We start from the raw sequence: 24,739 nt of genomic DNA on the forward strand, positions 1-24,739 counted from the left end.
TCCTAAACTGGGACCCGCTAACTAACTGAAGGTCTGTCCTAAACTGGGACCCGCTAACTAACTGAAGGTCTGTCCTAAACTGGGAAACGCTAACTAAGTGAAGGTCTGTCCTAAACTGGGAAACGCTAATTAAGTGAAGGTCTGTCCTAAACTGGGAAACGCTAACTAACTGAAGGTCTGTCCTAAACTGGGAAACGCTAACTAACTGAAGGTCTGTCCTAAACTGGGAACCGCTAACTAACTGAAGGTCTGTCCTAAACTGGGAACCGCTAACTAAGTGAAGGTCTGTCCTAAACTGGGAACCGCTAACTAAGTGAAGGTCTGTCCTAAACTGGCACCTGCTAACTAACTGAAGGTCTGTCCTAAACTGGGAACTGCTAACTAAGTGAAGGTCTGTCCTAAACTGGGAAACGCTAACTAACTGAAGGTCTGTCCTAAACTGGGAAACGCTAACTAACTGAAGGTCTGTCCTAAACTGGGAACTGCTAACTAACTGAAGGTCTGTCCTAAACTGGGACCCGCTAACTAACTGAAGGTCTGTCCTAAACTGGGACCCGCTAACTAAGTGAAGGTCTGTCCTAAACTGGGACCTGCTAACTAACTGAAGGTCTGTCCTAAACTGGGAACTGCTAACTAAGTGAAGGTCTGACCTAAACTGGGACCCGCTAACTAAGTGAAGGTCTGTCCTAAACTGGGAAACGCTAACTAAGTGAAGGTCTGTCCTAAACTGGGACCCGCTAACTAACTGAAGGTCTGTCCTAAACTGGGACCCGCTTAACTAACTGAAGGTCTGTCCTAAACTGGGACCCGCTAACTAAGTGAAGGTCTGTCCTAAACTGGGACCTGCTAACTAACTGAAGGTCTGTCCTAAACTGGGAACTGCTAACTAACTGAAGGTCTATCATATACTGGGACCCGCTAACTAACTGAAGGTCTGTCATATACTGGGACCCGCTAACTAACTGAAGGTCTGTCCTACACTGGGAACTGCTAACTAACTGAAGGTCTGTCCTAAACTGGGAAACGCTAACTAACTGAAGGTCTGTCCTAAACTGGGAACCGCTAACTAACTGAAGGTCTGTCCTAAACTGGGAACTGCTAACTAACTGAAGGCCTGTCCTAAACTGGGACCCGCTAACTAACTGAAGGCCTGTCCTAAACTGGGACCCGCTAACTAACTGAAGGTCTGTCCTAAACTGGGACCCGCTAACTAACTGAAGGTCTGTCCTAAACTGGGAAACGCTAACTAAGTGAAGGTCTGTCCTAAACTGGGAAACGCTAACTAAGTGAAGGTCTGTCCTAAACTGGGAAACGCTAACTAACTGAAGGTCTGTCCTAAACTGGGAAACGCTAACTAACTGAAGGTCTGTCCTAAACTGGGAACCGCTAACTAACTGAAGGTCTGTCCTAAACTGGGAACCGCTAACTAAGTGAAGGTCTGTCCTAAACTGGGAACCGCTAACTAAGTGAAGGTCTGTCCTAAACTGGCACCTGCTAACTAACTGAAGGTCTGTCCTAAACTGGGAACTGCTAACTAAGTGAAGGTCTGTCCTAAACTGGGAAACGCTAACTAACTGAAGGTCTGTCCTAAACTGGGAAACGCTAACTAACTGAAGGTCTGTCCTAAACTGGGAACTGCTAACTAACTGAAGGTCTGTCCTAAACTGGGACCCGCTAACTAACTGAAGGTCTGTCCTAAACTGGGACCCGCTAACTAAGTGAAGGTCTGTCCTAAACTGGGACCTGCTAACTAACTGAAGGTCTGTCCTAAACTGGGAACTGCTAACTAAGTGAAGGTCTGACCTAAACTGGGACCCGCTAACTAAGTGAAGGTCTGTCCTAAACTGGGAAACGCTAACTAAGTGAAGGTCTGTCCTAAACTGGGACCCGCTAACTAACTGAAGGTCTGTCCTAAACTGGGACCCGCTTAACTAACTGAAGGTCTGTCCTAAACTGGGACCCGCTAACTAAGTGAAGGTCTGTCCTAAACTGGGACCTGCTAACTAACTGAAGGTCTGTCCTAAACTGGGAACTGCTAACTAACTGAAGGTCTATCATATACTGGGACCCGCTAACTAACTGAAGGTCTGTCATATACTGGGACCCGCTAACTAACTGAAGGTCTGTCCTACACTGGGAACTGCTAACTAACTGAAGGTCTGTCCTAAACTGGGAAACGCTAACTAACTGAAGGTCTGTCCTAAACTGGGAACCGCTAACTAACTGAAGGTCTGTCCTAAACTGGGACCCGCTAACTAAGTGAAGGTCTGTCCTAAACTGGGACCCGCTAACTAAGTGAAGGTCTGTCCTAAACTGGGACCTGCTAACTAACTGAAGGTCTGTCCTAAACTGGGAACTGCTAACTAACTGAAGGTCTGTCCTAAACTGGGAAACGCTAACTAACTGATGGTCTGTCCTAAACTGGGAACCGCTAACTAACTGAAGGTCTGTCCTAAACCGGGAACCGCTAACTAACTGAAGGTCTGTCCTAAACTGGGAACTGCTAACTAAGTGAAGGGCTGTCCTAAACTGGGAACTGCTAACTAACTGAAGGTCTGTCCTAAACTGGGAACCGCTAACTAACTGAAGGTCTGTCCTAAACTGGGAACTGCTAACTAAGTGAAGGTCTGTCCTAAACTGGGAACCGCTAACTAACTGAAGGTCTGTCCTAAACTTGGACCCGCTAACTAAGTGAAGGTCTGTCCTAAACTGGGACCTGTTATCTAAGTGAAGGTCTGTCCTAAACTGGGAACTGCTAACTAAGTGAAGGTCTGTCCTAAACTGGGAACTGCTAACTAAGTGAAGGTCTGTCCTAAACTGGGAACTGCTAACTAAGTGAAGGTCTGTCCTAAACTGGGACCCGCTAACTAAGTGAAGGTCTGTCCTAAACTGGGACCCGCTAACTAACTGAAGGTCTGTCCTAAACTGGGACCCGCTAACTAACTGAAGGTCTGTCCTAAACTGGGACCTGCTAACTAACTGAAGGTCTGTCCTAAACTGGGAACTGCTAACTAACTGAAGGTCTGTCCTAAACTGGGACCCGCTAACTAAGTGAAGGTCTGTCCTAAACTGGGAACTGCTAACTAAGTGAAGGTGTGTCCTAAACTGGGAACTGCTAACTAACTGAAGGTCTGTCCTAAACTGGGAACCGCTAACTAACTGAAGGTCTGTCCTAAACTGGGACCCGCTAACTAACTGAAGGGCTACTAAACTGTGACCCGCTAACAAAGTGAAGGTCTGTCCTAAACTGGGAACTGCTAACTAACTGAAGGCCTCTCCTAAACTGGGACCCGCTAACTAACTGAAGGCCTGTCCTAAACTGGGACCCGCTAACTAACTGAAGGCCTGTCCTAAACTGGGACCCGCTAACTAACTGAAGGTCTGTCCTAAACTGGGAAACGCTAACTAAGTGAAGGTCTGTCCTAAACTGGGACCTGCTAACTAACTGAAGGTCTGTCCTAAACTGGGAACTGCTAACTAACTGAAGGTCTGTCCTAAACTGGGAACTGCTAACTAACTGAAGGTCTGTCCTAAACTGGTACCCGCTAACTAACTGAAGGTCTGTCCTAAACTGGGACCCGCTAACTAACTGAAGGTCTGTCCTAAACTGGGAACTGCTAACTAACTGAAGGCCTGTCCTAAACTGGGACCCGCTAACTAACTGAAGGCCTGTCCTAAACTGGGACCCGCTAACTAACAGAAGGTCTGTCCTAAACTGGGACCCGCTAACTAACTGAAGGTCTGTCCTAAACTGGGAAACGCTAACTAAGTGAAGGTCTGTCCTAAACTGGGAAACGCTAACTAAGTGAAGGTCTGTCCTAAACTGGGAAACGCTAACTAACTGAAGGTCTGTCCTAAACTGGGAAACGCTAACTAACTGAAGGTCTGTCCTAAACTGGGAACCGCTAACTAACTGAAGGTCTGTCCTAAACTGGGAACCGCTAACTAAGTGAAGGTCTGTCCTAAACTGGGAACCGCTAACTAAGTGAAGGTCTGTCCTAAACTGGCACCTGCTAACTAACTGAAGGTCTGTCCTAAACTGGGAACTGCTAACTAAGTGAAGGTCTGTCCTAAACTGGGAAACGCTAACTAACTGAAGGTCTGTCCTAAACTGGGAAACGCTAACTAACTGAAGGTCTGTCCTAAACTGGGAACTGCTAACTAACTGAAGGTCTGTCCTAAACTGGGACCCGCTAACTAACTGAAGGTCTGTCCTAAACTGGGACCCGCTAACTAAGTGAAGGTCTGTCCTAAACTGGGACCTGCTAACTAACTGAAGGTCTGTCCTAAACTGGGAACTGCTAACTAAGTGAAGGTCTGACCTAAACTGGGACCCGCTAACTAAGTGAAGGTCTGTCCTAAACTGGGAAACGCTAACTAAGTGAAGGTCTGTCCTAAACTGGGACCCGCTAACTAACTGAAGGTCTGTCCTAAACTGGGACCCGCTTAACTAACTGAAGGTCTGTCCTAAACTGGGACCCGCTAACTAAGTGAAGGTCTGTCCTAAACTGGGACCTGCTAACTAACTGAAGGTCTGTCCTCAACTGGGAACTGCTAACTAACTGAAGGTCTATCATATACTGGGACCCGCTAACTAACTGAAGGTCTGTCATATACTGGGACCCGCTAACTAACTGAAGGTCTGTCCTACACTGGGAACTGCTAACTAACTGAAGGTCTGTCCTAAACTGGGAAACGCTAACTAACTGAAGGTCTGTCCTAAACTGGGAACCGCTAACTAACTGAAGGTCTGTCCTAAACTGGGACCCGCTAACTAAGTGAAGGTCTGTCCTAAACTGGGACCTGCTAACTAACTGAAGGTCTGTCCTAAACTGGGAACTGCTAACTAACTGAAGGTCTGTCCTAAACTGGGAACTGCTAACTAACTGAAGGTCTGTCCTAAACTGGGAACTGCTAACTAACAGAAGGTCTGTCCTAAACTGGGACCCGCTAACTAACTGAAGGTCTGTCCTAAACTGGGACCCGCTAACTAACTGAAGGTCTGTCCTAAACTGGGATCTGCTAACTAACTGAAGGTCTGTCCTAAACTGGGACCCGCTAACTAAGTGAAGGTCTGTCCTAAACTGGGACCTGCTAACTAACTGAAGGTCTGTCCTAAACTGGGAACTGCTAACTAACTGAAGGCCTGTCCTAAACTGGGACCCGCTAACTAACTGAAGGCCTGTCCTAAACTGGGACCCGCTAACTAACTGAAGGTCTGTCCTAAACTGGGACCCGCTAACTAACTGAAGGTCTGTCCTAAACTGGGAAACGCTAACTAAGTGAAGGTCTGTCCTAAACTGGGAAACGCTAACTAAGTGAAGGTCTGTCCTAAACTGGGAAACGCTAACTAACTGAAGGTCTGTCCTAAACTGGGAAACGCTAACTAACTGAAGGTCTGTCCTAAACTGGGAACCGCTAACTAACTGAAGGTCTGTCCTAAACTGGGAACCGCTAACTAAGTGAAGGTCTGTCCTAAACTGGGAACCGCTAACTAAGTGAAGGTCTGTCCTAAACTGGCACCTGCTAACTAACTGAAGGTCTGTCCTAAACTGGGAACTGCTAACTAAGTGAAGGTCTGTCCTAAACTGGGAAACGCTAACTAACTGAAGGTCTGTCCTAAACTGGGAAACGCTAACTAACTGAAGGTCTGTCCTAAACTGGGAACTGCTAACTAACTGAAGGTCTGTCCTAAACTGGGACCCGCTAACTAACTGAAGGTCTGTCCTAAACTGGGACCCGCTAACTAAGTGAAGGTCTGTCCTAAACTGGGACCTGCTAACTAACTGAGGGTCTGTCCTAAACTGGGAACTGCTAACTAAGTGAAGGTCTGACCTAAACTGGGACCCGCTAACTAAGTGAAGGTCTGTCCTAAACTGGGAAACGCTAACTAAGTGAAGGTCTGTCCTAAACTGGGACCCGCTAACTAACTGAAGGTCTGTCCTAAACTGGGACCCGCTTAACTAACTGAAGGTCTGTCCTAAACTGGGACCCGCTAACTAAGTGAAGGTCTGTCCTAAACTGGGACCTGCTAACTAACTGAAGGTCTGTCCTAAACTGGGAACTGCTAACTAACTGAAGGTCTATCATATACTGGGACCCGCTAACTAACTGAAGGTCTGTCATATACTGGGACCCGCTAACTAACTGAAGGTCTGTCCTACACTGGGAACTGCTAACTAACTGAAGGTCTGTCCTAAACTGGGAAACGCTAACTAACTGAAGGTCTGTCCTAAACTGGGAACCGCTAACTAACTGAAGGTCTGTCCTAAACTGGGACCCGCTAACTAAGTGAAGGTCTGTCCTAAACTGGGACCTGCTAACTAACTGAAGGTCTGTCCTAAACTGGGAACTGCTAACTAAGTGAAGGTCTGTCCTAAACTGGGAACTGCTAACTAACTGAAGGTCTGTCCTAAACTGGGAACTGCTAACTAACAGAAGGTCTGTCCTAAACTGGGACCCGCTAACTAACTGAAGGTCTGTCCTAAACTGGGACCCGCTAACTAATTGAAGGTCTGTCCTAACCTGGGAAACGCTAACTAACTGAAGGTCTGTCCTAAACTGGGATCTGCTAACTAACTGAAGGTCTGTCCTAAACTGTGACCCGCTAACTAAGTGAAGGTCTGTCCTAAACTGGGACCTGCTAACTAACTGAAGGTCTGTCCTAAACTGGGAACTGCTAATTAAGTGAAGGTCTGTCCTAAACTGGGACCTGCTAACTAACTGAAGGTCTGTCCTAAACTGGGACCTGCTAACTAACTGAAGGTCTGTCCTAAACTGGGAACTGCTAACTAACTGAAGGTCTGTCCTAAACTGGGAAACGCTAACTAACTGAAGGTCTGTCCTAAACTGGGAAACGCTAACTAACTGAAGGTCTGTCCAAAACTGGGAACTGCTAACTAACTGAAGGTCTGTCCTAAACTGGGACCCGCTAACTAACTGAAGGTCTGTCCTAAACTGGGACCCGCTAACTAAGTGAAGGTCTGTCCTAAACTGGGACCTGCTAACTAACTGAAGGTCTGTCCTAAACTGGGAACTGCTAACTAAGTGAAGGTCTGACCTAAACTGGGACCCGTATAACTAAGTGAAGGTCTGTCCTAAACTGGGAAACGCTAACTAAGTGAAGGTCTGTCCTAAACTGGGACCCGCTAACTAACTGAAGGTCTGTCCTAAACTGGGACCCGCTTAACTAACTGAAGGTCTGTCCTAAACTGGGACCCGCTAACTAAGTGAAGGTCAGTCCTAAACTGGGACCTGCTAACTAACTGAAGGTCTGTCCTAAACTGGGAACTGCTAACTAAATGAAGGTCTGTCCTAAACTGGGACCCGCTAACTAACTGAAGGTCTGTCCTAAACTGGGACCCGCTAACTAAGTGAAGGTCTGTCCTAAACTGGGACCTGCTAACTAACTGAAGGTCTGTCCTAAACTGGGAACTGCTAATTAAGTGAAGGTCTGTCCTAAACTGGGACCTGCTAACTAACTGAAGGTCTGTCCTAAACTGGGACCTGCTAACTAACTGAAGGTCTGTCCTAAACTGGGAACTGCTAACTAACTGAAGGTCTGTCCTAAACTGGGAAACGCTAACTAACTGAAGGTCTGTCCTAAACTGGGAAACGCTAACTAACTGAAGGTCTGTCCAAAACTGGGAACTGCTAACTAACTGAAGGTCTGTCCTAAACTGGGACCCGCTAACTAACTGAAGGTCTGTCCTAAACTGGGACCCGCTAACTAAGTGAAGGTCTGTCCTAAACTGGGACCTGCTAACTAACTGAAGGTCTGTCCTAAACTGGGAACTGCTAACTAAGTGAAGGTCTGACCTAAACTGGGACCCGTATAACTAAGTGAAGGTCTGTCCTAAACTGGGAACCGCTAACTAAGTGAAGGTCTGTCCTAAACTGGGACCCGCTAACAAACTGAAGGTCTGTCCTAAACTGGGACCCGCTTAACTAACTGAAGGTCTGTCCTAAACTGGGACCCGCTAACTAAGTGAAGGTCTGTCCTAAACTGGGACCTGCTAACTAACTGAAGGTCTGTCCTAAACTGGGAACTGCTAACTAAATGAAGGTCTGTCCTAAACTGGGACCCGCTAACTAACTGAAGGTCTGTCCTAAACTGGGACCCGCTAACTAACTGAAGGTCTGTCCTAAACTGGGATCTGCTAACTAACTGAAGGTCTGTCCTAAACTGGGACCCGCTAACTAAGTGAAGGTCTGCCCTAAACTGGGACCTGCTAACTAACTGAAGGTCTGTCCTAAACTGGGAACTGCTAACTAACTGAAGGCCTGTCCTAAACTGGGACCCGCTAACTAACTGAAGGCCTGTCCTAAACTGGGACCCGCTAACTAACTGAAGGTCTGTCCTAAACTGGGACCCGCTAACTAACTGAAGGTCTGTCCTAAACTGGGAAACGCTAACTAAGTGAAGGTCTGTCCTAAACTGGGAAACGCTAACTAAGTGAAGGTCTGTCCTAAACTGGGAAACGCTAACTAACTGAAGGTCTGTCCTAAACTGGGAAACGCTAACTAACTGAAGGTCTGTCCTAAACTGGGAACCGCTAACTAAGTGAAGGTCTGTCCTAAATTGGGAACCGCTAACTAAGTGAAGGTCTGTCCTAAACTGGGAACCGCTAACTAAGTGAAGGTCTGTCCTAAACTGGCACCTGCTAACTAACTGAAGGTCTGTCCTAAACTGGGAACTGCTAACTAAGTGAAGGTCTGTCCTAAACTGGGAAACGCTAACTAACTGAAGGTCTGTCCTAAACTGGGAAACGCTAACTAACTGAAGGTCTGTCCTAAACTGGGAACTGCTAACTAACTGACGGTCTGTCCTAAACTGGGACCCGCTAACTAACTGAAGGTCTGTCCTAAACTGGGACCCGCTAACTAAGTGAAGGTCTGTCCTAAACTGGGACCTGCTAACTAACTGAAGGTCTGTCCTAAACTGGGAACTGCTAACTAAGTGAAGGTCTGACCTAAACTGGGACCCGCTAACTAAGTGAAGGTCTGTCCTAAACTGGGAAACGCTAACTAAGTGAAGGTCTGTCCTAAACTGGGACCCGCTAACTAACTGAAGGTCTGTCCTAAACTGGGACCCGCTTAACTAACTGAAGGTCTGTCCTAAACTGGGACCCGCTAACTAAGTGAAGGTCTGTCCTAAACTGGGACCTGCTAACTAACTGAAGGTCTGTCCTAAACTGGGAACTGCTAACTAACTGAAGGTCTATCATATACTGGGACCCGCTAACTAACTGAAGGTCTGTCATATACTGGGACCCGCTAACTAACTGAAGGTCTGTCCTACACTGGGAACTGCTAACTAACTGAAGGTCTGTCCTAAACTGGGAAACGCTAACTAACTGAAGGTCTGTCCTAAACTGGGAACCGCTAACTAACTGAAGGTCTGTCCTAAACTGGGACCCGCTAACTAAGTGAAGGTCTGTCCTAAACTGGGACCTGCTAACTAACTGAAGGTCTGTCCTAAACTGGGAACTGCTAACTAAGTGAAGGTCTGTCCTAAACTGGGAACTGCTAACTAACTGAAGGTCTGTCCTAAACTGGGAACTGCTAACTAACAGAAGGTCTGTCCTAAACTGGGACCCGCTAACTAACTGAAGGTCTGTCCTAAACTGGGACCCGCTAACTAATTGAAGGTCTGTCCTAAACTGGGAAACGCTAACTAACTGAAGGTCTGTCCTAAACTGGGATCTGCTAACTAACTGAAGGTCTGTCCTAAACTGGGACCCGCTAACTAAGTGAAGGTCTGTCCTAAACTGGGACCTGCTAACTAACTGAAGGTCTGTCCTAAACTGGGAACTGCTAACTAACCGAAGGTCTGTCCTAAACTGGGAACTGCTAATTAAGTGAAGGTCTGTCCTAAACTGGGACCTGCTAACTAACTGAAGGTCTGTCCTAAACTGGGAACTGCTAACTAAGTGAAGGTCTGTCCTAAACTGGGACCTGCTAACTAACTGAAGGTCTGTCCTAAACTGGGAACTGCTAACTAACTGAAGGTCTGTCCTAAACTGGGAAACGCTAACTAACTGAAAGTCTGTCCTAAACTGGGAAACGCTAACTAACTGAAGGTCTGTCCTAAACTGGGAACTGCTAACTAACTGAAGGTCTGTCCTAAACTGGGACCCGCTAACTAACTGAAGGTCTGTCCTAAACTGGGACCCGCTAACTAAGTGAAGGTCTGTCCTAAACTGGGACCTGCTAACTAACTGAAGGTCTGTCCTAAACTGGGAACTGCTAACTAAGTGAAGGTCTGACCTAAACTGGGACCCGCTAACTAAGTGAAGGTCTGTCCTAAACTGGGAAACGCTAACTAAGTGAAGGTCTGTCCTAAACTGGGACCCGCTAACTAACTGAAGGTCTGTCCTAAACTGGGACCCGCTTAACTAACTGAAGGTCTGTCCTAAACTGGGACCCGCTAACTAAGTGAAGGTCTGTCCTAAACTGGGACCTGCTAACTAACTGAAGGTCTGTCCTAAACTGGGAACTGCTAACTAACTGAAGGTCTGTCATATACTGGGACCCGCTAACTAACTGAAGGTCTGTCCTACACTGGGAACTGCTAACAAACTGAAGGTCTGTCCTAAACTGGGAAATGCTAACTAACTGAAGGTCTGTCCTAAACTGGGAACCGCTAACTAACTGAAGGTCTGTCCTAAACTGGGACCCGCTAACTAACTGAAGGTCTGTCCTAAACTGGGACCCGCTAACTAACTGAAGGTCTGTCCTAAACTGGGACCCGCTAACTAACTGAAGGTCTGTCCTAAACTGCGAAACGCTAACTAACTGAAGGTCTGTCCTAAACTGGGAACTGCTAACTAACTGAAGGTCTGTCCTAAACTGGGACCCGCTAACTAAGTGAAGGTCTGTCCTAAACTGGGACCTGCTAACTAACTGAAGGTCTGTCCTAAACTGGGACCTGCTAACTAACTGAAGGTCTGTCCTAAACTGGGAACTGCAAACTAACTGAAGGTCTGTCCTAAACTGGGAACTGCAAACTAACTGAAGGTCTGTCCTAAACTGGGAACCGCTAACTAACTGAAGGTCTGTCCTAAACTGGGACCCGCTAACTAACTGTAGGTCTGTCCTAAACTGGGACCTGCTAACTAACTGAAGGTCTGTCCTAAACTGGGACCTGCTAACTAACTGAAGGTCTGTCCTAAACTGGGAACTGCAAACTAACTGAAGGTCTGTCCTAAACTGGGAACTGCAAACTAACTGAAGGTCTGTCCTAAACTGGGACCTGCTAACTAACTGAAGGTCTGTCCTAAACTGGGACCTGCTAACTAACGGAAGGTCTGTCCTTAACTGGGAAACGCTAACTAACTGAAGGTCTGTCCTTAACTGGGAAACGCTAACTAACTGAAGGTCTGTCCTTAACTGGGACCCGCTAACTAAGTGAAGGTCTGTCCTTAACTGGGAAACGCTAACTAACTGAAGGTCTGTCCTTAACTGGGAAACGCTAACTAACTGAAGGTCTGTCCTTAACTGGGAAACGCTAACTAACTGAAGGTCTGTCCTTAACTGGGACCCGCTAACTAAGTGAAGGTCTGTCCTAAACTGGGAACTGCAAACTAACTGAAGGTCTGTCCTAAACTGGGACCCGCTAACTAACTGAAGGTCTGTCCTAAACTGCGAAACGCTAACTAACTGAAGGTCTGTCCTAAACTGGGAACTGCTAACTAACTGAAGGTCTGTCCTAAACTGGGACCCGCTAACTAAGTGAAGGTCTGTCCTAAACTGGGAAATGCTAACTAACTGAAGGTCTGTCCTAAACTGGGAACCGCTAACTAACTGAAGGTCTGTCCTAAACTGGGACCCGCTAACTAACTGAAGGTCTGTCCTAAACTGCGAAACGCTAACTAACTGAAGGTCTGTCCTAAACTGGGACCCGCTAACTAACTGAAGGTCTGTCCTAAACTGCGAAACGCTAACTAACTGAAGGTCTGTCCTAAACTGGGAACTGCTAACTAACTGAAGGTCTGTCCTAAACTGGGACCCGCTAACTAAGTGAAGGTCTGTCCTAAACTGGGACCTGCTAACTAACTGAAGGTCTGTCCTAAACTGGGAACTGCAAACTAACTGAAGGTCTGTCCTAAACTGGGAACTGCAAACTAACTGAAGGTCTGTCCTAAACTGGGAACTGCTAACTAACAGAAGGTCTGTCCTAAACTGGGACCCGCTAACTAACTGAAGGTCTGTCCTAAACTGGGACCCGCTAACTAATTGAAGGTCTGTCCTAAACTGGGAAACGCTAACTAACTGAAGGTCTGTCCTAAACTGGGATCTGCTAACTAAGTGAAGGTCTGACCTAAACTGGGACCCGTATAACTAAGTGAAGGTCTGTCCTAAACTGGGAAACGCTAACTAAGTGAAGGTCTGTCCTAAACTGGGACCCGCTAACTAACTGAAGGTCTGTCCTAAACTGGGACCCGCTTAACTAACTGAAGGTCTGTCCTAAACTGGGACCCGCTAACTAAGTGAAGGTCAGTCCTAAACTGGGACCTGCTAACTAACTGAAGGTCTGTCCTAAACTGGGAACTGCTAACTAAATGAAGGTCTGTCCTAAACTGGGACCCGCTAACTAACTGAAGGTCTGTCCTAAACTGGGACCCGCTAACTAAGTGAAGGTCTGTCCTAAACTGGGACCTGCTAACTAACTGAAGGTCTGTCCTAAACTGGGAACTGCTAATTAAGTGAAGGTCTGTCCTAAACTGGGACCTGCTAACTAACTGAAGGTCTGTCCTAAACTGGGACCTGCTAACTAACTGAAGGTCTGTCCTAAACTGGGAACTGCTAACTAACTGAAGGTCTGTCCTAAACTGGGAAACGCTAACTAACTGAAGGTCTGTCCTAAACTGGGAAACGCTAACTAACTGAAGGTCTGTCCAAAACTGGGAACTGCTAACTAACTGAAGGTCTGTCCTAAACTGGGACCCGCTAACTAACTGAAGGTCTGTCCTAAACTGGGACCCGCTAACTAAGTGAAGGTCTGTCCTAAACTGGGACCTGCTAACTAACTGAAGGTCTGTCCTAAACTGGGAACTGCTAACTAAGTGAAGGTCTGACCTAAACTGGGACCCGTATAACTAAGTGAAGGTCTGTCCTAAACTGGGAACCGCTAACTAAGTGAAGGTCTGTCCTAAACTGGGACCCGCTAACAAACTGAAGGTCTGTCCTAAACTGGGACCCGCTTAACTAACTGAAGGTCTGTCCTAAACTGGGACCCGCTAACTAAGTGAAGGTCTGTCCTAAACTGGGACCTGCTAACTAACTGAAGGTCTGTCCTAAACTGGGAACTGCTAACTAAATGAAGGTCTGTCCTAAACTGGGACCCGCTAACTAACTGAAGGTCTGTCCTAAACTGGGACCCGCTAACTAACTGAAGGTCTGTCCTAAACTGGGATCTGCTAACTAACTGAAGGTCTGTCCTAAACTGGGACCCGCTAACTAAGTGAAGGTCTGCCCTAAACTGGGACCTGCTAACTAACTGAAGGTCTGTCCTAAACTGGGAACTGCTAACTAACTGAAGGCCTGTCCTAAACTGGGACCCGCTAACTAACTGAAGGCCTGTCCTAAACTGGGACCCGCTAACTAACTGAAGGTCTGTCCTAAACTGGGACCCGCTAACTAACTGAAGGTCTGTCCTAAACTGGGAAACGCTAACTAAGTGAAGGTCTGTCCTAAACTGGGAAACGCTAACTAAGTGAAGGTCTGTCCTAAACTGGGAAACGCTAACTAACTGAAGGTCTGTCCTAAACTGGGAAACGCTAACTAACTGAAGGTCTGTCCTAAACTGGGAACCGCTAACTAAGTGAAGGTCTGTCCTAAATTGGGAACCGCTAACTAAGTGAAGGTCTGTCCTAAACTGGGAACCGCTAACTAAGTGAAGGTCTGTCCTAAACTGGCACCTGCTAACTAACTGAAGGTCTGTCCTAAACTGGGAACTGCTAACTAAGTGAAGGTCTGTCCTAAACTGGGAAACGCTAACTAACTGAAGGTCTGTCCTAAACTGGGAAACGCTAACTAACTGAAGGTCTGTCCTAAACTGGGAACTGCTAACTAACTGACGGTCTGTCCTAAACTGGGACCCGCTAACTAACTGAAGGTCTGTCCTAAACTGGGACCCGCTAACTAAGTGAAGGTCTGTCCTAAACTGGGACCTGCTAACTAACTGAAGGTCTGTCCTAAACTGGGAACTGCTAACTAAGTGAAGGTCTGACCTAAACTGGGACCCGCTAACTAAGTGAAGGTCTGTCCTAAACTGGGAAACGCTAACTAAGTGAAGGTCTGTCCTAAACTGGGACCCGCTAACTAACTGAAGGTCTGTCCTAAACTGGGACCCGCTTAACTAACTGAAGGTCTGTCCTAAACTGGGACCCGCTAACTAAGTGAAGGTCTGTCCTAAACTGGGACCTGCTAACTAACTGAAGGTCTGTCCTAAACTGGGAACTGCTAACTAACTGAAGGTCTATCATATACTGGGACCCGCTAACTAACTGAAGGTCTGTCATATACTGGGACCCGCTAACTAACTGAAGGTCTGTCCTACACTGGGAACTGCTAACTAACTGAAGGTCTGTCCTAAACTGGGAAACGCTAACTAACTGAAGGTCTGTCCTAAACTGGGAACCGCTAACTAACTGAAGGTCTGTCCTAAACTGGGACCCGCTAACTAAGTGAAGGTCTGTCCTAAACTGGGACCTGCTAACTAACTGAAGGTCTGTCCTAAACTGGGAACTGCTAACTAAGTGAAGGTCTGTCCTAAACTGGGAACTGCTAACTAACTGAAGGTCTGTCCTAAACTGGGAACTGCTAACTAACAGAAGGTCTGTCCTAAACTGGGACCCGCTAACTAACTGAAGGTCTGTCCTAAACTGGGACCCGCTAACTAATTGAAGGTCTGTCCTAAACTGGGAAACGCTAACTAACTGAAGGTCTGTCCTAAACTGGGATCTGCTAACTAACTGAAGGTCTGTCCTAAACTGGGACCCGCTAACTAAGTGAAGGTCTGTCCTAAACTGGGACCTGCTAACTAACTGAAGGTCTGTCCTAAACTGGGAACTGCTAACTAACCGAAGGTCTGTCCTAAACTGGGAACTGCTAATTAAGTGAAGGTCTGTCCTAAACTGGGACCTGCTAACTAACTGAAGGTCTGTCCTAAACTGGGAACTGCTAACTAAGTGAAGGTCTGTCCTAAACTGGGACCTGCTAACTAACTGAAGGTCTGTCCTAAACTGGGAACTGCTAACTAACTGAAGGTCTGTCCTAAACTGGGAAACGCTAACTAACTGAAAGTCTGTCCTAAACTGGGAAACGCTAACTAACTGAAGGTCTGTCCTAAACTGGGAACTGCTAACTAACTGAAGGTCTGTCCTAAACTGGGACCCGCTAACTAACTGAAGGTCTGTCCTAAACTGGGACCCGCTAACTAAGTGAAGGTCTGTCCTAAACTGGGACCTGCTAACTAACTGAAGGTCTGTCCTAAACTGGGAACTGCTAACTAAGTGAAGGTCTGACCTAAACTGGGACCCGCTAACTAAGTGAAGGTCTGTCCTAAACTGGGAAACGCTAACTAAGTGAAGGTCTGTCCTAAACTGGGACCCGCTAACTAACTGAAGGTCTGTCCTAAACTGGGACCCGCTTAACTAACTGAAGGTCTGTCCTAAACTGGGACCCGCTAACTAAGTGAAGGTCTGTCCTAAACTGGGACCTGCTAACTAACTGAAGGTCTGTCCTAAACTGGGAACTGCTAACTAACTGAAGGTCTGTCATATACTGGGACCCGCTAACTAACTGAAGGTCTGTCCTACACTGGGAACTGCTAACAAACTGAAGGTCTGTCCTAAACTGGGAAATGCTAACTAACTGAAGGTCTGTCCTAAACTGGGAACCGCTAACTAACTGAAGGTCTGTCCTAAACTGGGACCCGCTAACTAACTGAAGGTCTGTCCTAAACTGGGACCCGCTAACTAACTGAAGGTCTGTCCTAAACTGGGACCCGCTAACTAACTGAAGGTCTGTCCTAAACTGCGAAACGCTAACTAACTGAAGGTCTGTCCTAAACTGGGAACTGCTAACTAACTGAAGGTCTGTCCTAAACTGGGACCCGCTAACTAAGTGAAGGTCTGTCCTAAACTGGGACCTGCTAACTAACTGAAGGTCTGTCCTAAACTGGGACCTGCTAACTAACTGAAGGTCTGTCCTAAACTGGGAACTGCAAACTAACTGAAGGTCTGTCCTAAACTGGGAACTGCAAACTAACTGAAGGTCTGTCCTAAACTGGGAACCGCTAACTAACTGAAGGTCTGTCCTAAACTGGGACCCGCTAACTAACTGTAGGTCTGTCCTAAACTGGGACCTGCTAACTAACTGAAGGTCTGTCCTAAACTGGGACCTGCTAACTAACTGAAGGTCTGTCCTAAACTGGGAACTGCAAACTAACTGAAGGTCTGTCCTAAACTGGGAACTGCAAACTAACTGAAGGTCTGTCCTAAACTGGGACCTGCTAACTAACTGAAGGTCTGTCCTAAACTGGGACCTGCTAACTAACGGAAGGTCTGTCCTTAACTGGGAAACGCTAACTAACTGAAGGTCTGTCCTTAACTGGGAAACGCTAACTAACTGAAGGTCTGTCCTTAACTGGGACCCGCTAACTAAGTGAAGGTCTGTCCTTAACTGGGAAACGCTAACTAACTGAAGGTCTGTCCTTAACTGGGAAACGCTAACTAACTGAAGGTCTGTCCTTAACTGGGAAACGCTAACTAACTGAAGGTCTGTCCTTAACTGGGACCCGCTAACTAAGTGAAGGTCTGTCCTAAACTGGGAACTGCAAACTAACTGAAGGTCTGTCCTAAACTGGGACCCGCTAACTAACTGAAGGTCTGTCCTAAACTGCGAAACGCTAACTAACTGAAGGTCTGTCCTAAACTGGGAACTGCTAACTAACTGAAGGTCTGTCCTAAACTGGGACCCGCTAACTAAGTGAAGGTCTGTCCTAAACTGGGAAATGCTAACTAACTGAAGGTCTGTCCTAAACTGGGAACCGCTAACTAACTGAAGGTCTGTCCTAAACTGGGACCCGCTAACTAACTGAAGGTCTGTCCTAAACTGCGAAACGCTAACTAACTGAAGGTCTGTCCTAAACTGGGACCCGCTAACTAACTGAAGGTCTGTCCTAAACTGCGAAACGCTAACTAACTGAAGGTCTGTCCTAAACTGGGAACTGCTAACTAACTGAAGGTCTGTCCTAAACTGGGACCCGCTAACTAAGTGAAGGTCTGTCCTAAACTGGGACCTGCTAACTAACTGAAGGTCTGTCCTAAACTGGGAACTGCAAACTAACTGAAGGTCTGTCCTAAACTGGGAACTGCAAACTAACTGAAGGTCTGTCCTAAACTGGGAACTGCTAACTAACAGAAGGTCTGTCCTAAACTGGGACCCGCTAACTAACTGAAGGTCTGTCCTAAACTGGGACCCGCTAACTAATTGAAGGTCTGTCCTAAACTGGGAAACGCTAACTAACTGAAGGTCTGTCCTAAACTGGGATCTGCTAACTAACTGAAGGTCTGTCCTAAACTGGGACCCGCTAACTAAGTGAAGGTCTGTCCTAAACTGGGACCTGCTAACTAACTGAAGGTCTGTCCTAAACTGGGAACTGCTAACTAACCGAAGGTCTGTCCTAAACTGGGAACTGCTAATTAAGTGAAGGTCTGTCCTAAACTGGGACCTGCTAACTAACTGAAGGTCTGTCCTAAACTGGGAACTGCTAACTAAGTGAAGGTCTGTCCTAAACTGGGACCTGCTAACTAACTGAAGGTCTGTCCTAAACTGGGAACTGCTAACTAACTGAAGGTCTGTCCTAAACTGGGAAACGCTAACTAACTGAAAGTCTGTCCTAAACTGGGAAACGCTAACTAACTGAAGGTCTGTCCTAAACTGGGAACTGCTAACTAACTGAAGGTCTGTCCTAAACTGGGACCCGCTAACTAACTGAAGGTCTGTCCTAAACTGGGACCCGCTAACTAAGTGAAGGTCTGTCCTAAACTGGGACCTGCTAACTAACTGAAGGTCTGTCCTAAACTGGGAACTGCTAACTAAGTGAAGGTCTGACCTAAACTGGGACCCGCTAACTAAGTGAAGGTCTGTCCTAAACTGGGAAACGCTAACTAGGTGAAGGTCTGTCCTAAACTGGGACCCGCTAACTAACTGAAGGTCTGTCCTAAACTGGGACCCGCTTAACTAACTGAAGGTCTGTCCTAAACTGGGACCCGCTAACTAAGTGAAGGTCTGTCCTAAACTGGGACCTGCTAACTAACTGAAGGTCTGTCCTAAACTGGGAACTGCTAACTAACTGAAGGTCTGTCATATACTGGGACCCGCTAACTAACTGAAGGTCTGTCCTACACTGGGAACTGCTAACAAACTGAAGGTCTGTCCTAAACTGGGAAATGCTAACTAACTGAAGGTCTGTCCTAAACTGGGAACCGCTAACTAACTGAAGGTCTGTCCTAAACTGGGACCCGCTAACTAACTGAAGGTCTGTCCTAAACTGGGACCCGCTAACTAACTGAAGGTCTGTCCTAAACTGGGACCCGCTAACTAACTGAAGGTCTGTCCTAGACTGCGAAACGCTAACTAACTGAAGGTCTGTCCTAAACTGGGAACTGCTAACTAACTGAAGGTCTGTCCTAAACTGGGACCCGCTAACTAAGTGAAGGTCTGTCCTAAACTGGGACCTGCTAACTAACTGAAGGTCTGTCCTAAACTGGGACCTGCTAACTAACTGAAGGTCTGTCCTAAACTGGGAACTGCAAACTAACTGAAGGTCTGTCCTAAACTGGGAACTGCAAACTAACTGAAGGTCTGTCCTAAACTGGGAACCGCTAACTAACTGAAGGTCTGTCCTAAACTGGGACCCGCTAACTAACTGTAGGTCTGTCCTAAACTGGGACCTGCTAACTAACTGAAGGTCTGTCCTAAACTGGGACCTGCTAACTAACTGAAGGTCTGTCCTAAACTGGGAACTGCAAACTAACTGAAGGTCTGTCCTAAACTGGGACCTGCTAACTAACTGAAGGTCTGTCCTAAACTGGGACCTGCTAACTAACGGAAGGTCTGTCCTTAACTGGGAAACGCTAACTAACTGAAGGTCTGTCCTTAACTGGGAAACGCTAACTAACGGAAGGTCTGTCCTTAACTGGGAAACGCTAACTAACTGAAGGTCTGTCCTTAACTGGGAAACGCTAACTAACTGAAGGTCTGTCCTTAACTGGGACCCGCTAACTAAGTGAAGGTCTGTCCTTAACTGGGAAACGCTAACTAAGTGAAGGTCTGTCCTAAACTGGGAAACGCTAACTAACTGAAGGTCTGTCCTTAACTGGGAAACGCTAACTAACTGAAGGTCTGTCCTAAACTGGGACCCGCTAACTAAGTGAAGGTCTGTCCTTAACTGGGAAACGCTAACTAACTGAAGGTCTGTCCTTAACTGGGAAACGCTAACTAACTGAAGGTCTGTCCTTAACTGGGAAACGCTAACTAACTGAAGGTCTGTCCTTAACTGGGAAACGCTAACTAACTGAAGGTCTGTCCTTAACTGGGAAACGCTAACTAACTGAAGGCCTAATACACAGGCGGCACACTTTGAGTGCGGCTCATTCCGCAAGCCGGGATATGTCCCGGCTTGCGAGCCGCACTCCCTCAGCGTGCCGCGCATCACCGATGCGCGGTCACGCATCATCGGGTGCCTGTGCCACCTGTACGCGTGTCCAGGGCTCCCCGAGGGAGCCCTGGTGTCGCGCGGATGTGAGGACGGCGGCGGGACGTTCCGGGGGACCCGGCGGACCCGGTGAGGAGAGGGGGAAGCCCGGCTCCTCCAGGTAACTGCTGCGGCCGAGAACGGGCAAATGCTCGAATAAACTCGGCCGCAGCAGTACATTTACAATCCCTGCAGCCTCTAACACCAGAACCCACCACATTATATATGTATATATAACTACAGTTAGGTCCGGAAATAATTGGACACTGATACAAGTTTTGTTATTTCGGCTGTGTACCAAAATAAGTTAAAGTTACAGTTAAATAATGTATATGGGCTTAAAATGCAGTCTATCAGCTTTAATTTGGGGGTATTAACATTCAAATTGGAGGAAGGGTTTAGGAATTACATCTCTTTAATATGTAGCCCCCTCTTTTTCAAGGGACCAAAAGTAATTGGACAATTGACTCAAAAGCTGTTTCATGGACAGGTGTGGGCTATTCCTTCGTTATTTCATCATCAATTAAGCAGGTAAAAGGTCTGGAGTTGATTCCAGGTGTGGCATTCGCATTTGGAAGCTGTTGCTGTGAACCCACAACATGCGGTCAAAGGAGCTCTCAATGCAAGTGAAACAGGGCATCCTTAGGCTGCAAAAAAAAGAAAAGATCCATCAGAGAGATAGCAGGAACATTAGGAGTGGCCAAATCAACATTTTGGTACATTCTGAGAAAAAAAGAACGCACTGGTGAGCTCTGCAACACAAAAAGGCCTGGACGCCCACGGAAGACAACAGTGGTGGATGATCGTAGGATCCTTTCCGTGGTAAAGAAAAACCCCTTCACAACATCCAGCCAAGTGAAGAACACTCTCCAGGAGGTAGGCATATCATTATCCAAGTCTACCATAAAGAGAAGACGTCACGAGTGCAAATACAGAGGGTTCACCACAAGGTGAAAACCATTCATAAGCCTCAAGAATAGAAAGGCCAGATTAGACTTTGCCAAACAATATCTAAAAAAGCCAGCCCAGTTCTGGAACAGCATTCTTTGGACAGATGAAACTAAGATCAACCTGTACCAGAATGATGGGAAGAAAAAAGTATGGAGAAGGCTTGGAACGGCTCATGATCCGAAGCATACCACATCATCTGTAAAACACGGTGGAGGCAGTGTGATGGCATGGGCATGCATGGCTTACAATGGCACTGGGTCACTAGTGTTTATTGATCATGTGACAGAAGACAGAAGAAGCCGGATGAATTCTGAAGTGTATAGGGATATATTGTCTGCTCAGATTCAGCCAAATTCAGTGAAGTTGATTGGACAGCGCTTCACTTTACAGATGGACAATGACCCAAAACATACTGCGAAAGCAACCCAGGAGTTTTTTTAAGGCAAAGAAGTGGAATATTCTGCAATGGCCGAGTCAATCCCCTGATCTCAACCCGATCGAGCATGCATTTCACTTGCTGCAGACAAAACGTAAGGCACAAAGACCCACAAACAAACAACAACTGAAGACAGCTGCAGTAAAGGCCTGGCAAAGCATCACAAAGGAGGAAACCCAGCGTTTGGTGATGTCCATGCGTTCCAGACTTCAAGCAGTCATTGCCTGCAAAGTATTCTCGACAAAGTATTACAAATGAACATTTTATTTAGGATTGTGTTAATTTGTCCAATTACATTTGAGCCCCTGAAATAAGGGGACTGTGTATGAAAATGGTTGCAATTCCTAAACGTTTCATACGATATTTTTGTTCAACCCCTTGAATTAAAGCTGAAAGTCTGCACTTCTATTGCATCTCGGTTGTTTCATTTCAAATCCATTGTTGTGACGTACAGAGCCAAAATTATGAAAATTGTGTCAGTGTCCAATTATTTCCGGACCTAACTGTATATCACTAGTAAAGCTACCGAACACATTCCACCGCACTTTTTAAGTGATAGAAAGGATGAGACAGTCAGAGATAGAGAGGATGAGACAGTCAGTGATGGAGAGAATGAGACAGTCAGTGATGGAGAGAATGAGACAGTCAGTGATGGAGAGAATGAGACAGTCAGTGATGGAGAGAATGAGACAGTCGGTGATGGAGAGAATGAGACAGTCAGTGATGGAGAGAATGAGACAGTCAGTGATGGAGAGAATGAGACAGTCAGTGATGGAGAGAATGAGACACAGTGATGGTGAGAATGAGACAGTCAGTGATGGATAGAATGAGACAGTCAGTGATGGATAGAATGAGACAGAAGGTGATGGATAGAATGAGAGAAGGTGATGGAGAGAAGGAGACACAGTGATAGGGAGAATGAGACAGTCAGTGATGGAGAGAATGAGACAGTCAGTGATGGAGAGAATGAGACAGTCAGTGATGGATAGAATGAGACAGTCAGTGATCGGATAGCAATGAGACAGTCAGTGATGGATAGAATGAGACAGTCAGTGATGGATAGAATGAGACAGTCAGTGATGGAGAGAATGAGACAGTCAGTGATGGAGAGAATGAGACAGTCAGTGATGGAGAGAATGAGACACAGTGATGGTGAGAATGAGACAGTCAGTGATGGATAGAATGAGACAGTCAGTGATGGATAGAATGAGACAGAAGGTGATGGATAGAATGAGAGAAGGTGATGGAGAGAAGGAGACACAGTGATAGGGAGAATGAGACAGTCAGTGATGGAGAGAATGAGACAGTCAGTGATGGAGAGAATGAGACAGTCAGTGATGGATAGAATGAGACAGTCAGTGATGGATAGAATGAGACAGTCAGTGATGGATAGAATGAGACAGTCAGTGATGGATAGAATGAGACAGTCAGTGATGGAGAGAATGAGACAGTCAGTGATGGAGAGAATGAGACAGTCAGTGATGGAGAGAATGGAGCAGTCAGTGATGGAGAGAATGAGACAGTCAGTGATGGAGAGAATGAGACAGTCAGTGATGGAGAGAATGAGACAGTCAGTGATGGGGAGAATGAGACAGTCAGTTATGGAGAGAATGAGACAGTTAGTTATGGAGAGAATGAGACAGTCAGTGATGGGGAGAATGAGACACAGTGATGGAGAGAATGAGACAGTGATAGGGAGAATGAGATAGTCCAGTGATGGAGAGAATGAGGCAGTCAGTTCGTGATTAGGATTAGACAGTCAGTGATAGAGGGCATGAGGCAGTCAGTGATGGAGAGAATGAGACACACTGATAGGGAGAATGAGACAGTCAGTGATAGGGAGAATGAGACAGACAGTGATGGAGAGAATGAGACACAGTGATGGAGAGAAGGAGACAGTGATAGGGAGAATGAGACAGTCAGTGATGGAGAGAATGAGACAGTCAGTGATAGAGGGCATGAGACAGTCAGAGATAGAGGGCATGAGACAGTCGGTGATGGAGAGGGGGCAGTGATAAAGACAGTGATGTTTGTCAGAGAGACAGCATTTTCAAGGTCACGTTTCCCAGCTGTGAGGGAAGCAGAGACAGACCTCTCCTCCTCTCCTCCTTTATCTTCTCTCCTCCTCTTCCTTCCTCCTCCTCTCTTCCTCCTCTATCTCATCTCCTCCTTTATCTTCTCATCTCCTCCTTTTATCTCCTCCTCCTCATCCTCCTTTATCTCCTCCTCCTCTCCTCCTTTATCCCCTCCTCTCCTCCTTTATCTCCTCCTCTCCTCCTTTATCTCCTCCTCTCCTCCTTTATCTCCTCCTCTCCTCCTTTATCTCCTCCTCCTCTCCTCCTTTATCTCCTCCTCCTCCTCTCCTCCTTTATCTCCTCCTCCTCCTCTCCTCCTTTATCTCCTCCTCTCCTCCTTTATCTCCTCCTCCATCCTCTCCTCCTTTATCTCCTCCTCTCCTCCTTTATCTCCTCCTCTCCTCCTTTATCTCCTCCTCCTCGCCTCCTTTATCTCCTCCTCCTCTCCTCCTTTATCTCCTCATCTCCTCCTTTATCTCCTCCTCCTCTCCTCCTCTTCCTCCTCGTCCCTCCTCGTCCCTCCTCTCCTTTATCTTCTCCTCTCCTTTATCTTCTCCTCTCCTTTATCTTCTCCTCTCCTCCTCTTCCTCCTCCTCATCTTCTCTCCTCTCCTCCTTTAAATCCTCCTCCCTCCCTCCTTCTCCCTGGGAATCTCTCCCTTCCTCCGGCAGCATCCTTCCCCACCTCTCCTCCTGGTCCCTGGACCCTCCCCTCCCCCCCTCCTTTTCCTCCTCCTCCTCCTCCTCCTCCTCCTCCTCCTCCTCCTCATCCTCCTCCTCTCTCCCTCCCCTCCTTCCCTGGGAATCTCTCCCTTCCTCCGGCAGCATCCTTCCCCACCTCTCACTCCTGGTCCCTGGACCCTCCCCTCCCCCCTCCTTTTCCTCCTCCTCCTCCTCCTCCTCCTCCTCCTCCTCCTCCTCCTCCTCCTCCTCCTCCTCCTCCTCCTCCTCCTCCTCCTCTCTCCCTCCCTCCTTCCGTGGGAATCTCTCCCTTCCTCCGGCAGCATCCTTCCCCACCTCTCCTCCTGGTCCCTGGTCCTTCCCCTCTCTCCCTCCTTTTCCTCCTCCCCCACTCCTCCTCCTCCTCCTCCTCCTCTCTCCCTCCCTCCTTCCCTGGGAATCTCTCCCTTCCTCCGGCAGCAACCTTCCCCACCTCTCCTCCTGCTCCCTGCTCCTTCCCCTCCTGTCCCTTCCTCTCTCCCCTGCTCTGTGTGTGTTTGTGTGTATTGTCTGTGTGTGTGTGTGTCTGTGTGTGTGTGTATTGTTGTGCTTTGCTCCCGTCTGCCTCTCATTGTGTCTGAGCATTGTGCATACTGTATGTGTGACAGCATTGTGTGTGTGTGTGTGTATCTGAGAGCATTCTTTGTGTGTATTTGTGTATTATAATCATTATATGTGATACCAGTATGAAACTGTGTGATATAGCAGTGTGTTTTTGAATCTCTGTGTGTGTGTTGTTTGTTTACATTGTGTGTGTGTGTCAGCATTATGTGTATATAGGCATGTGTGT

General features: G+C 47.0%; 1 protein-coding gene across 1 annotated transcript in view; it reads left to right on the top strand.

Annotated features, from left to right (window-relative positions):
* The window catches only part of GTPBP2 (GTP binding protein 2), a 137,596-nt gene that overhangs the window by 99,510 nt on the left and 13,347 nt on the right, over positions 1–24,739 (top strand). The gene's annotated exons all lie outside the window — the stretch shown is intronic.

This window comes from Ascaphus truei, chromosome 4 (genome assembly GCF_040206685.1).
Source record: "Ascaphus truei isolate aAscTru1 chromosome 4, aAscTru1.hap1, whole genome shotgun sequence".
Taxonomy (NCBI): domain Eukaryota; kingdom Metazoa; phylum Chordata; class Amphibia; order Anura; family Ascaphidae; genus Ascaphus; species Ascaphus truei.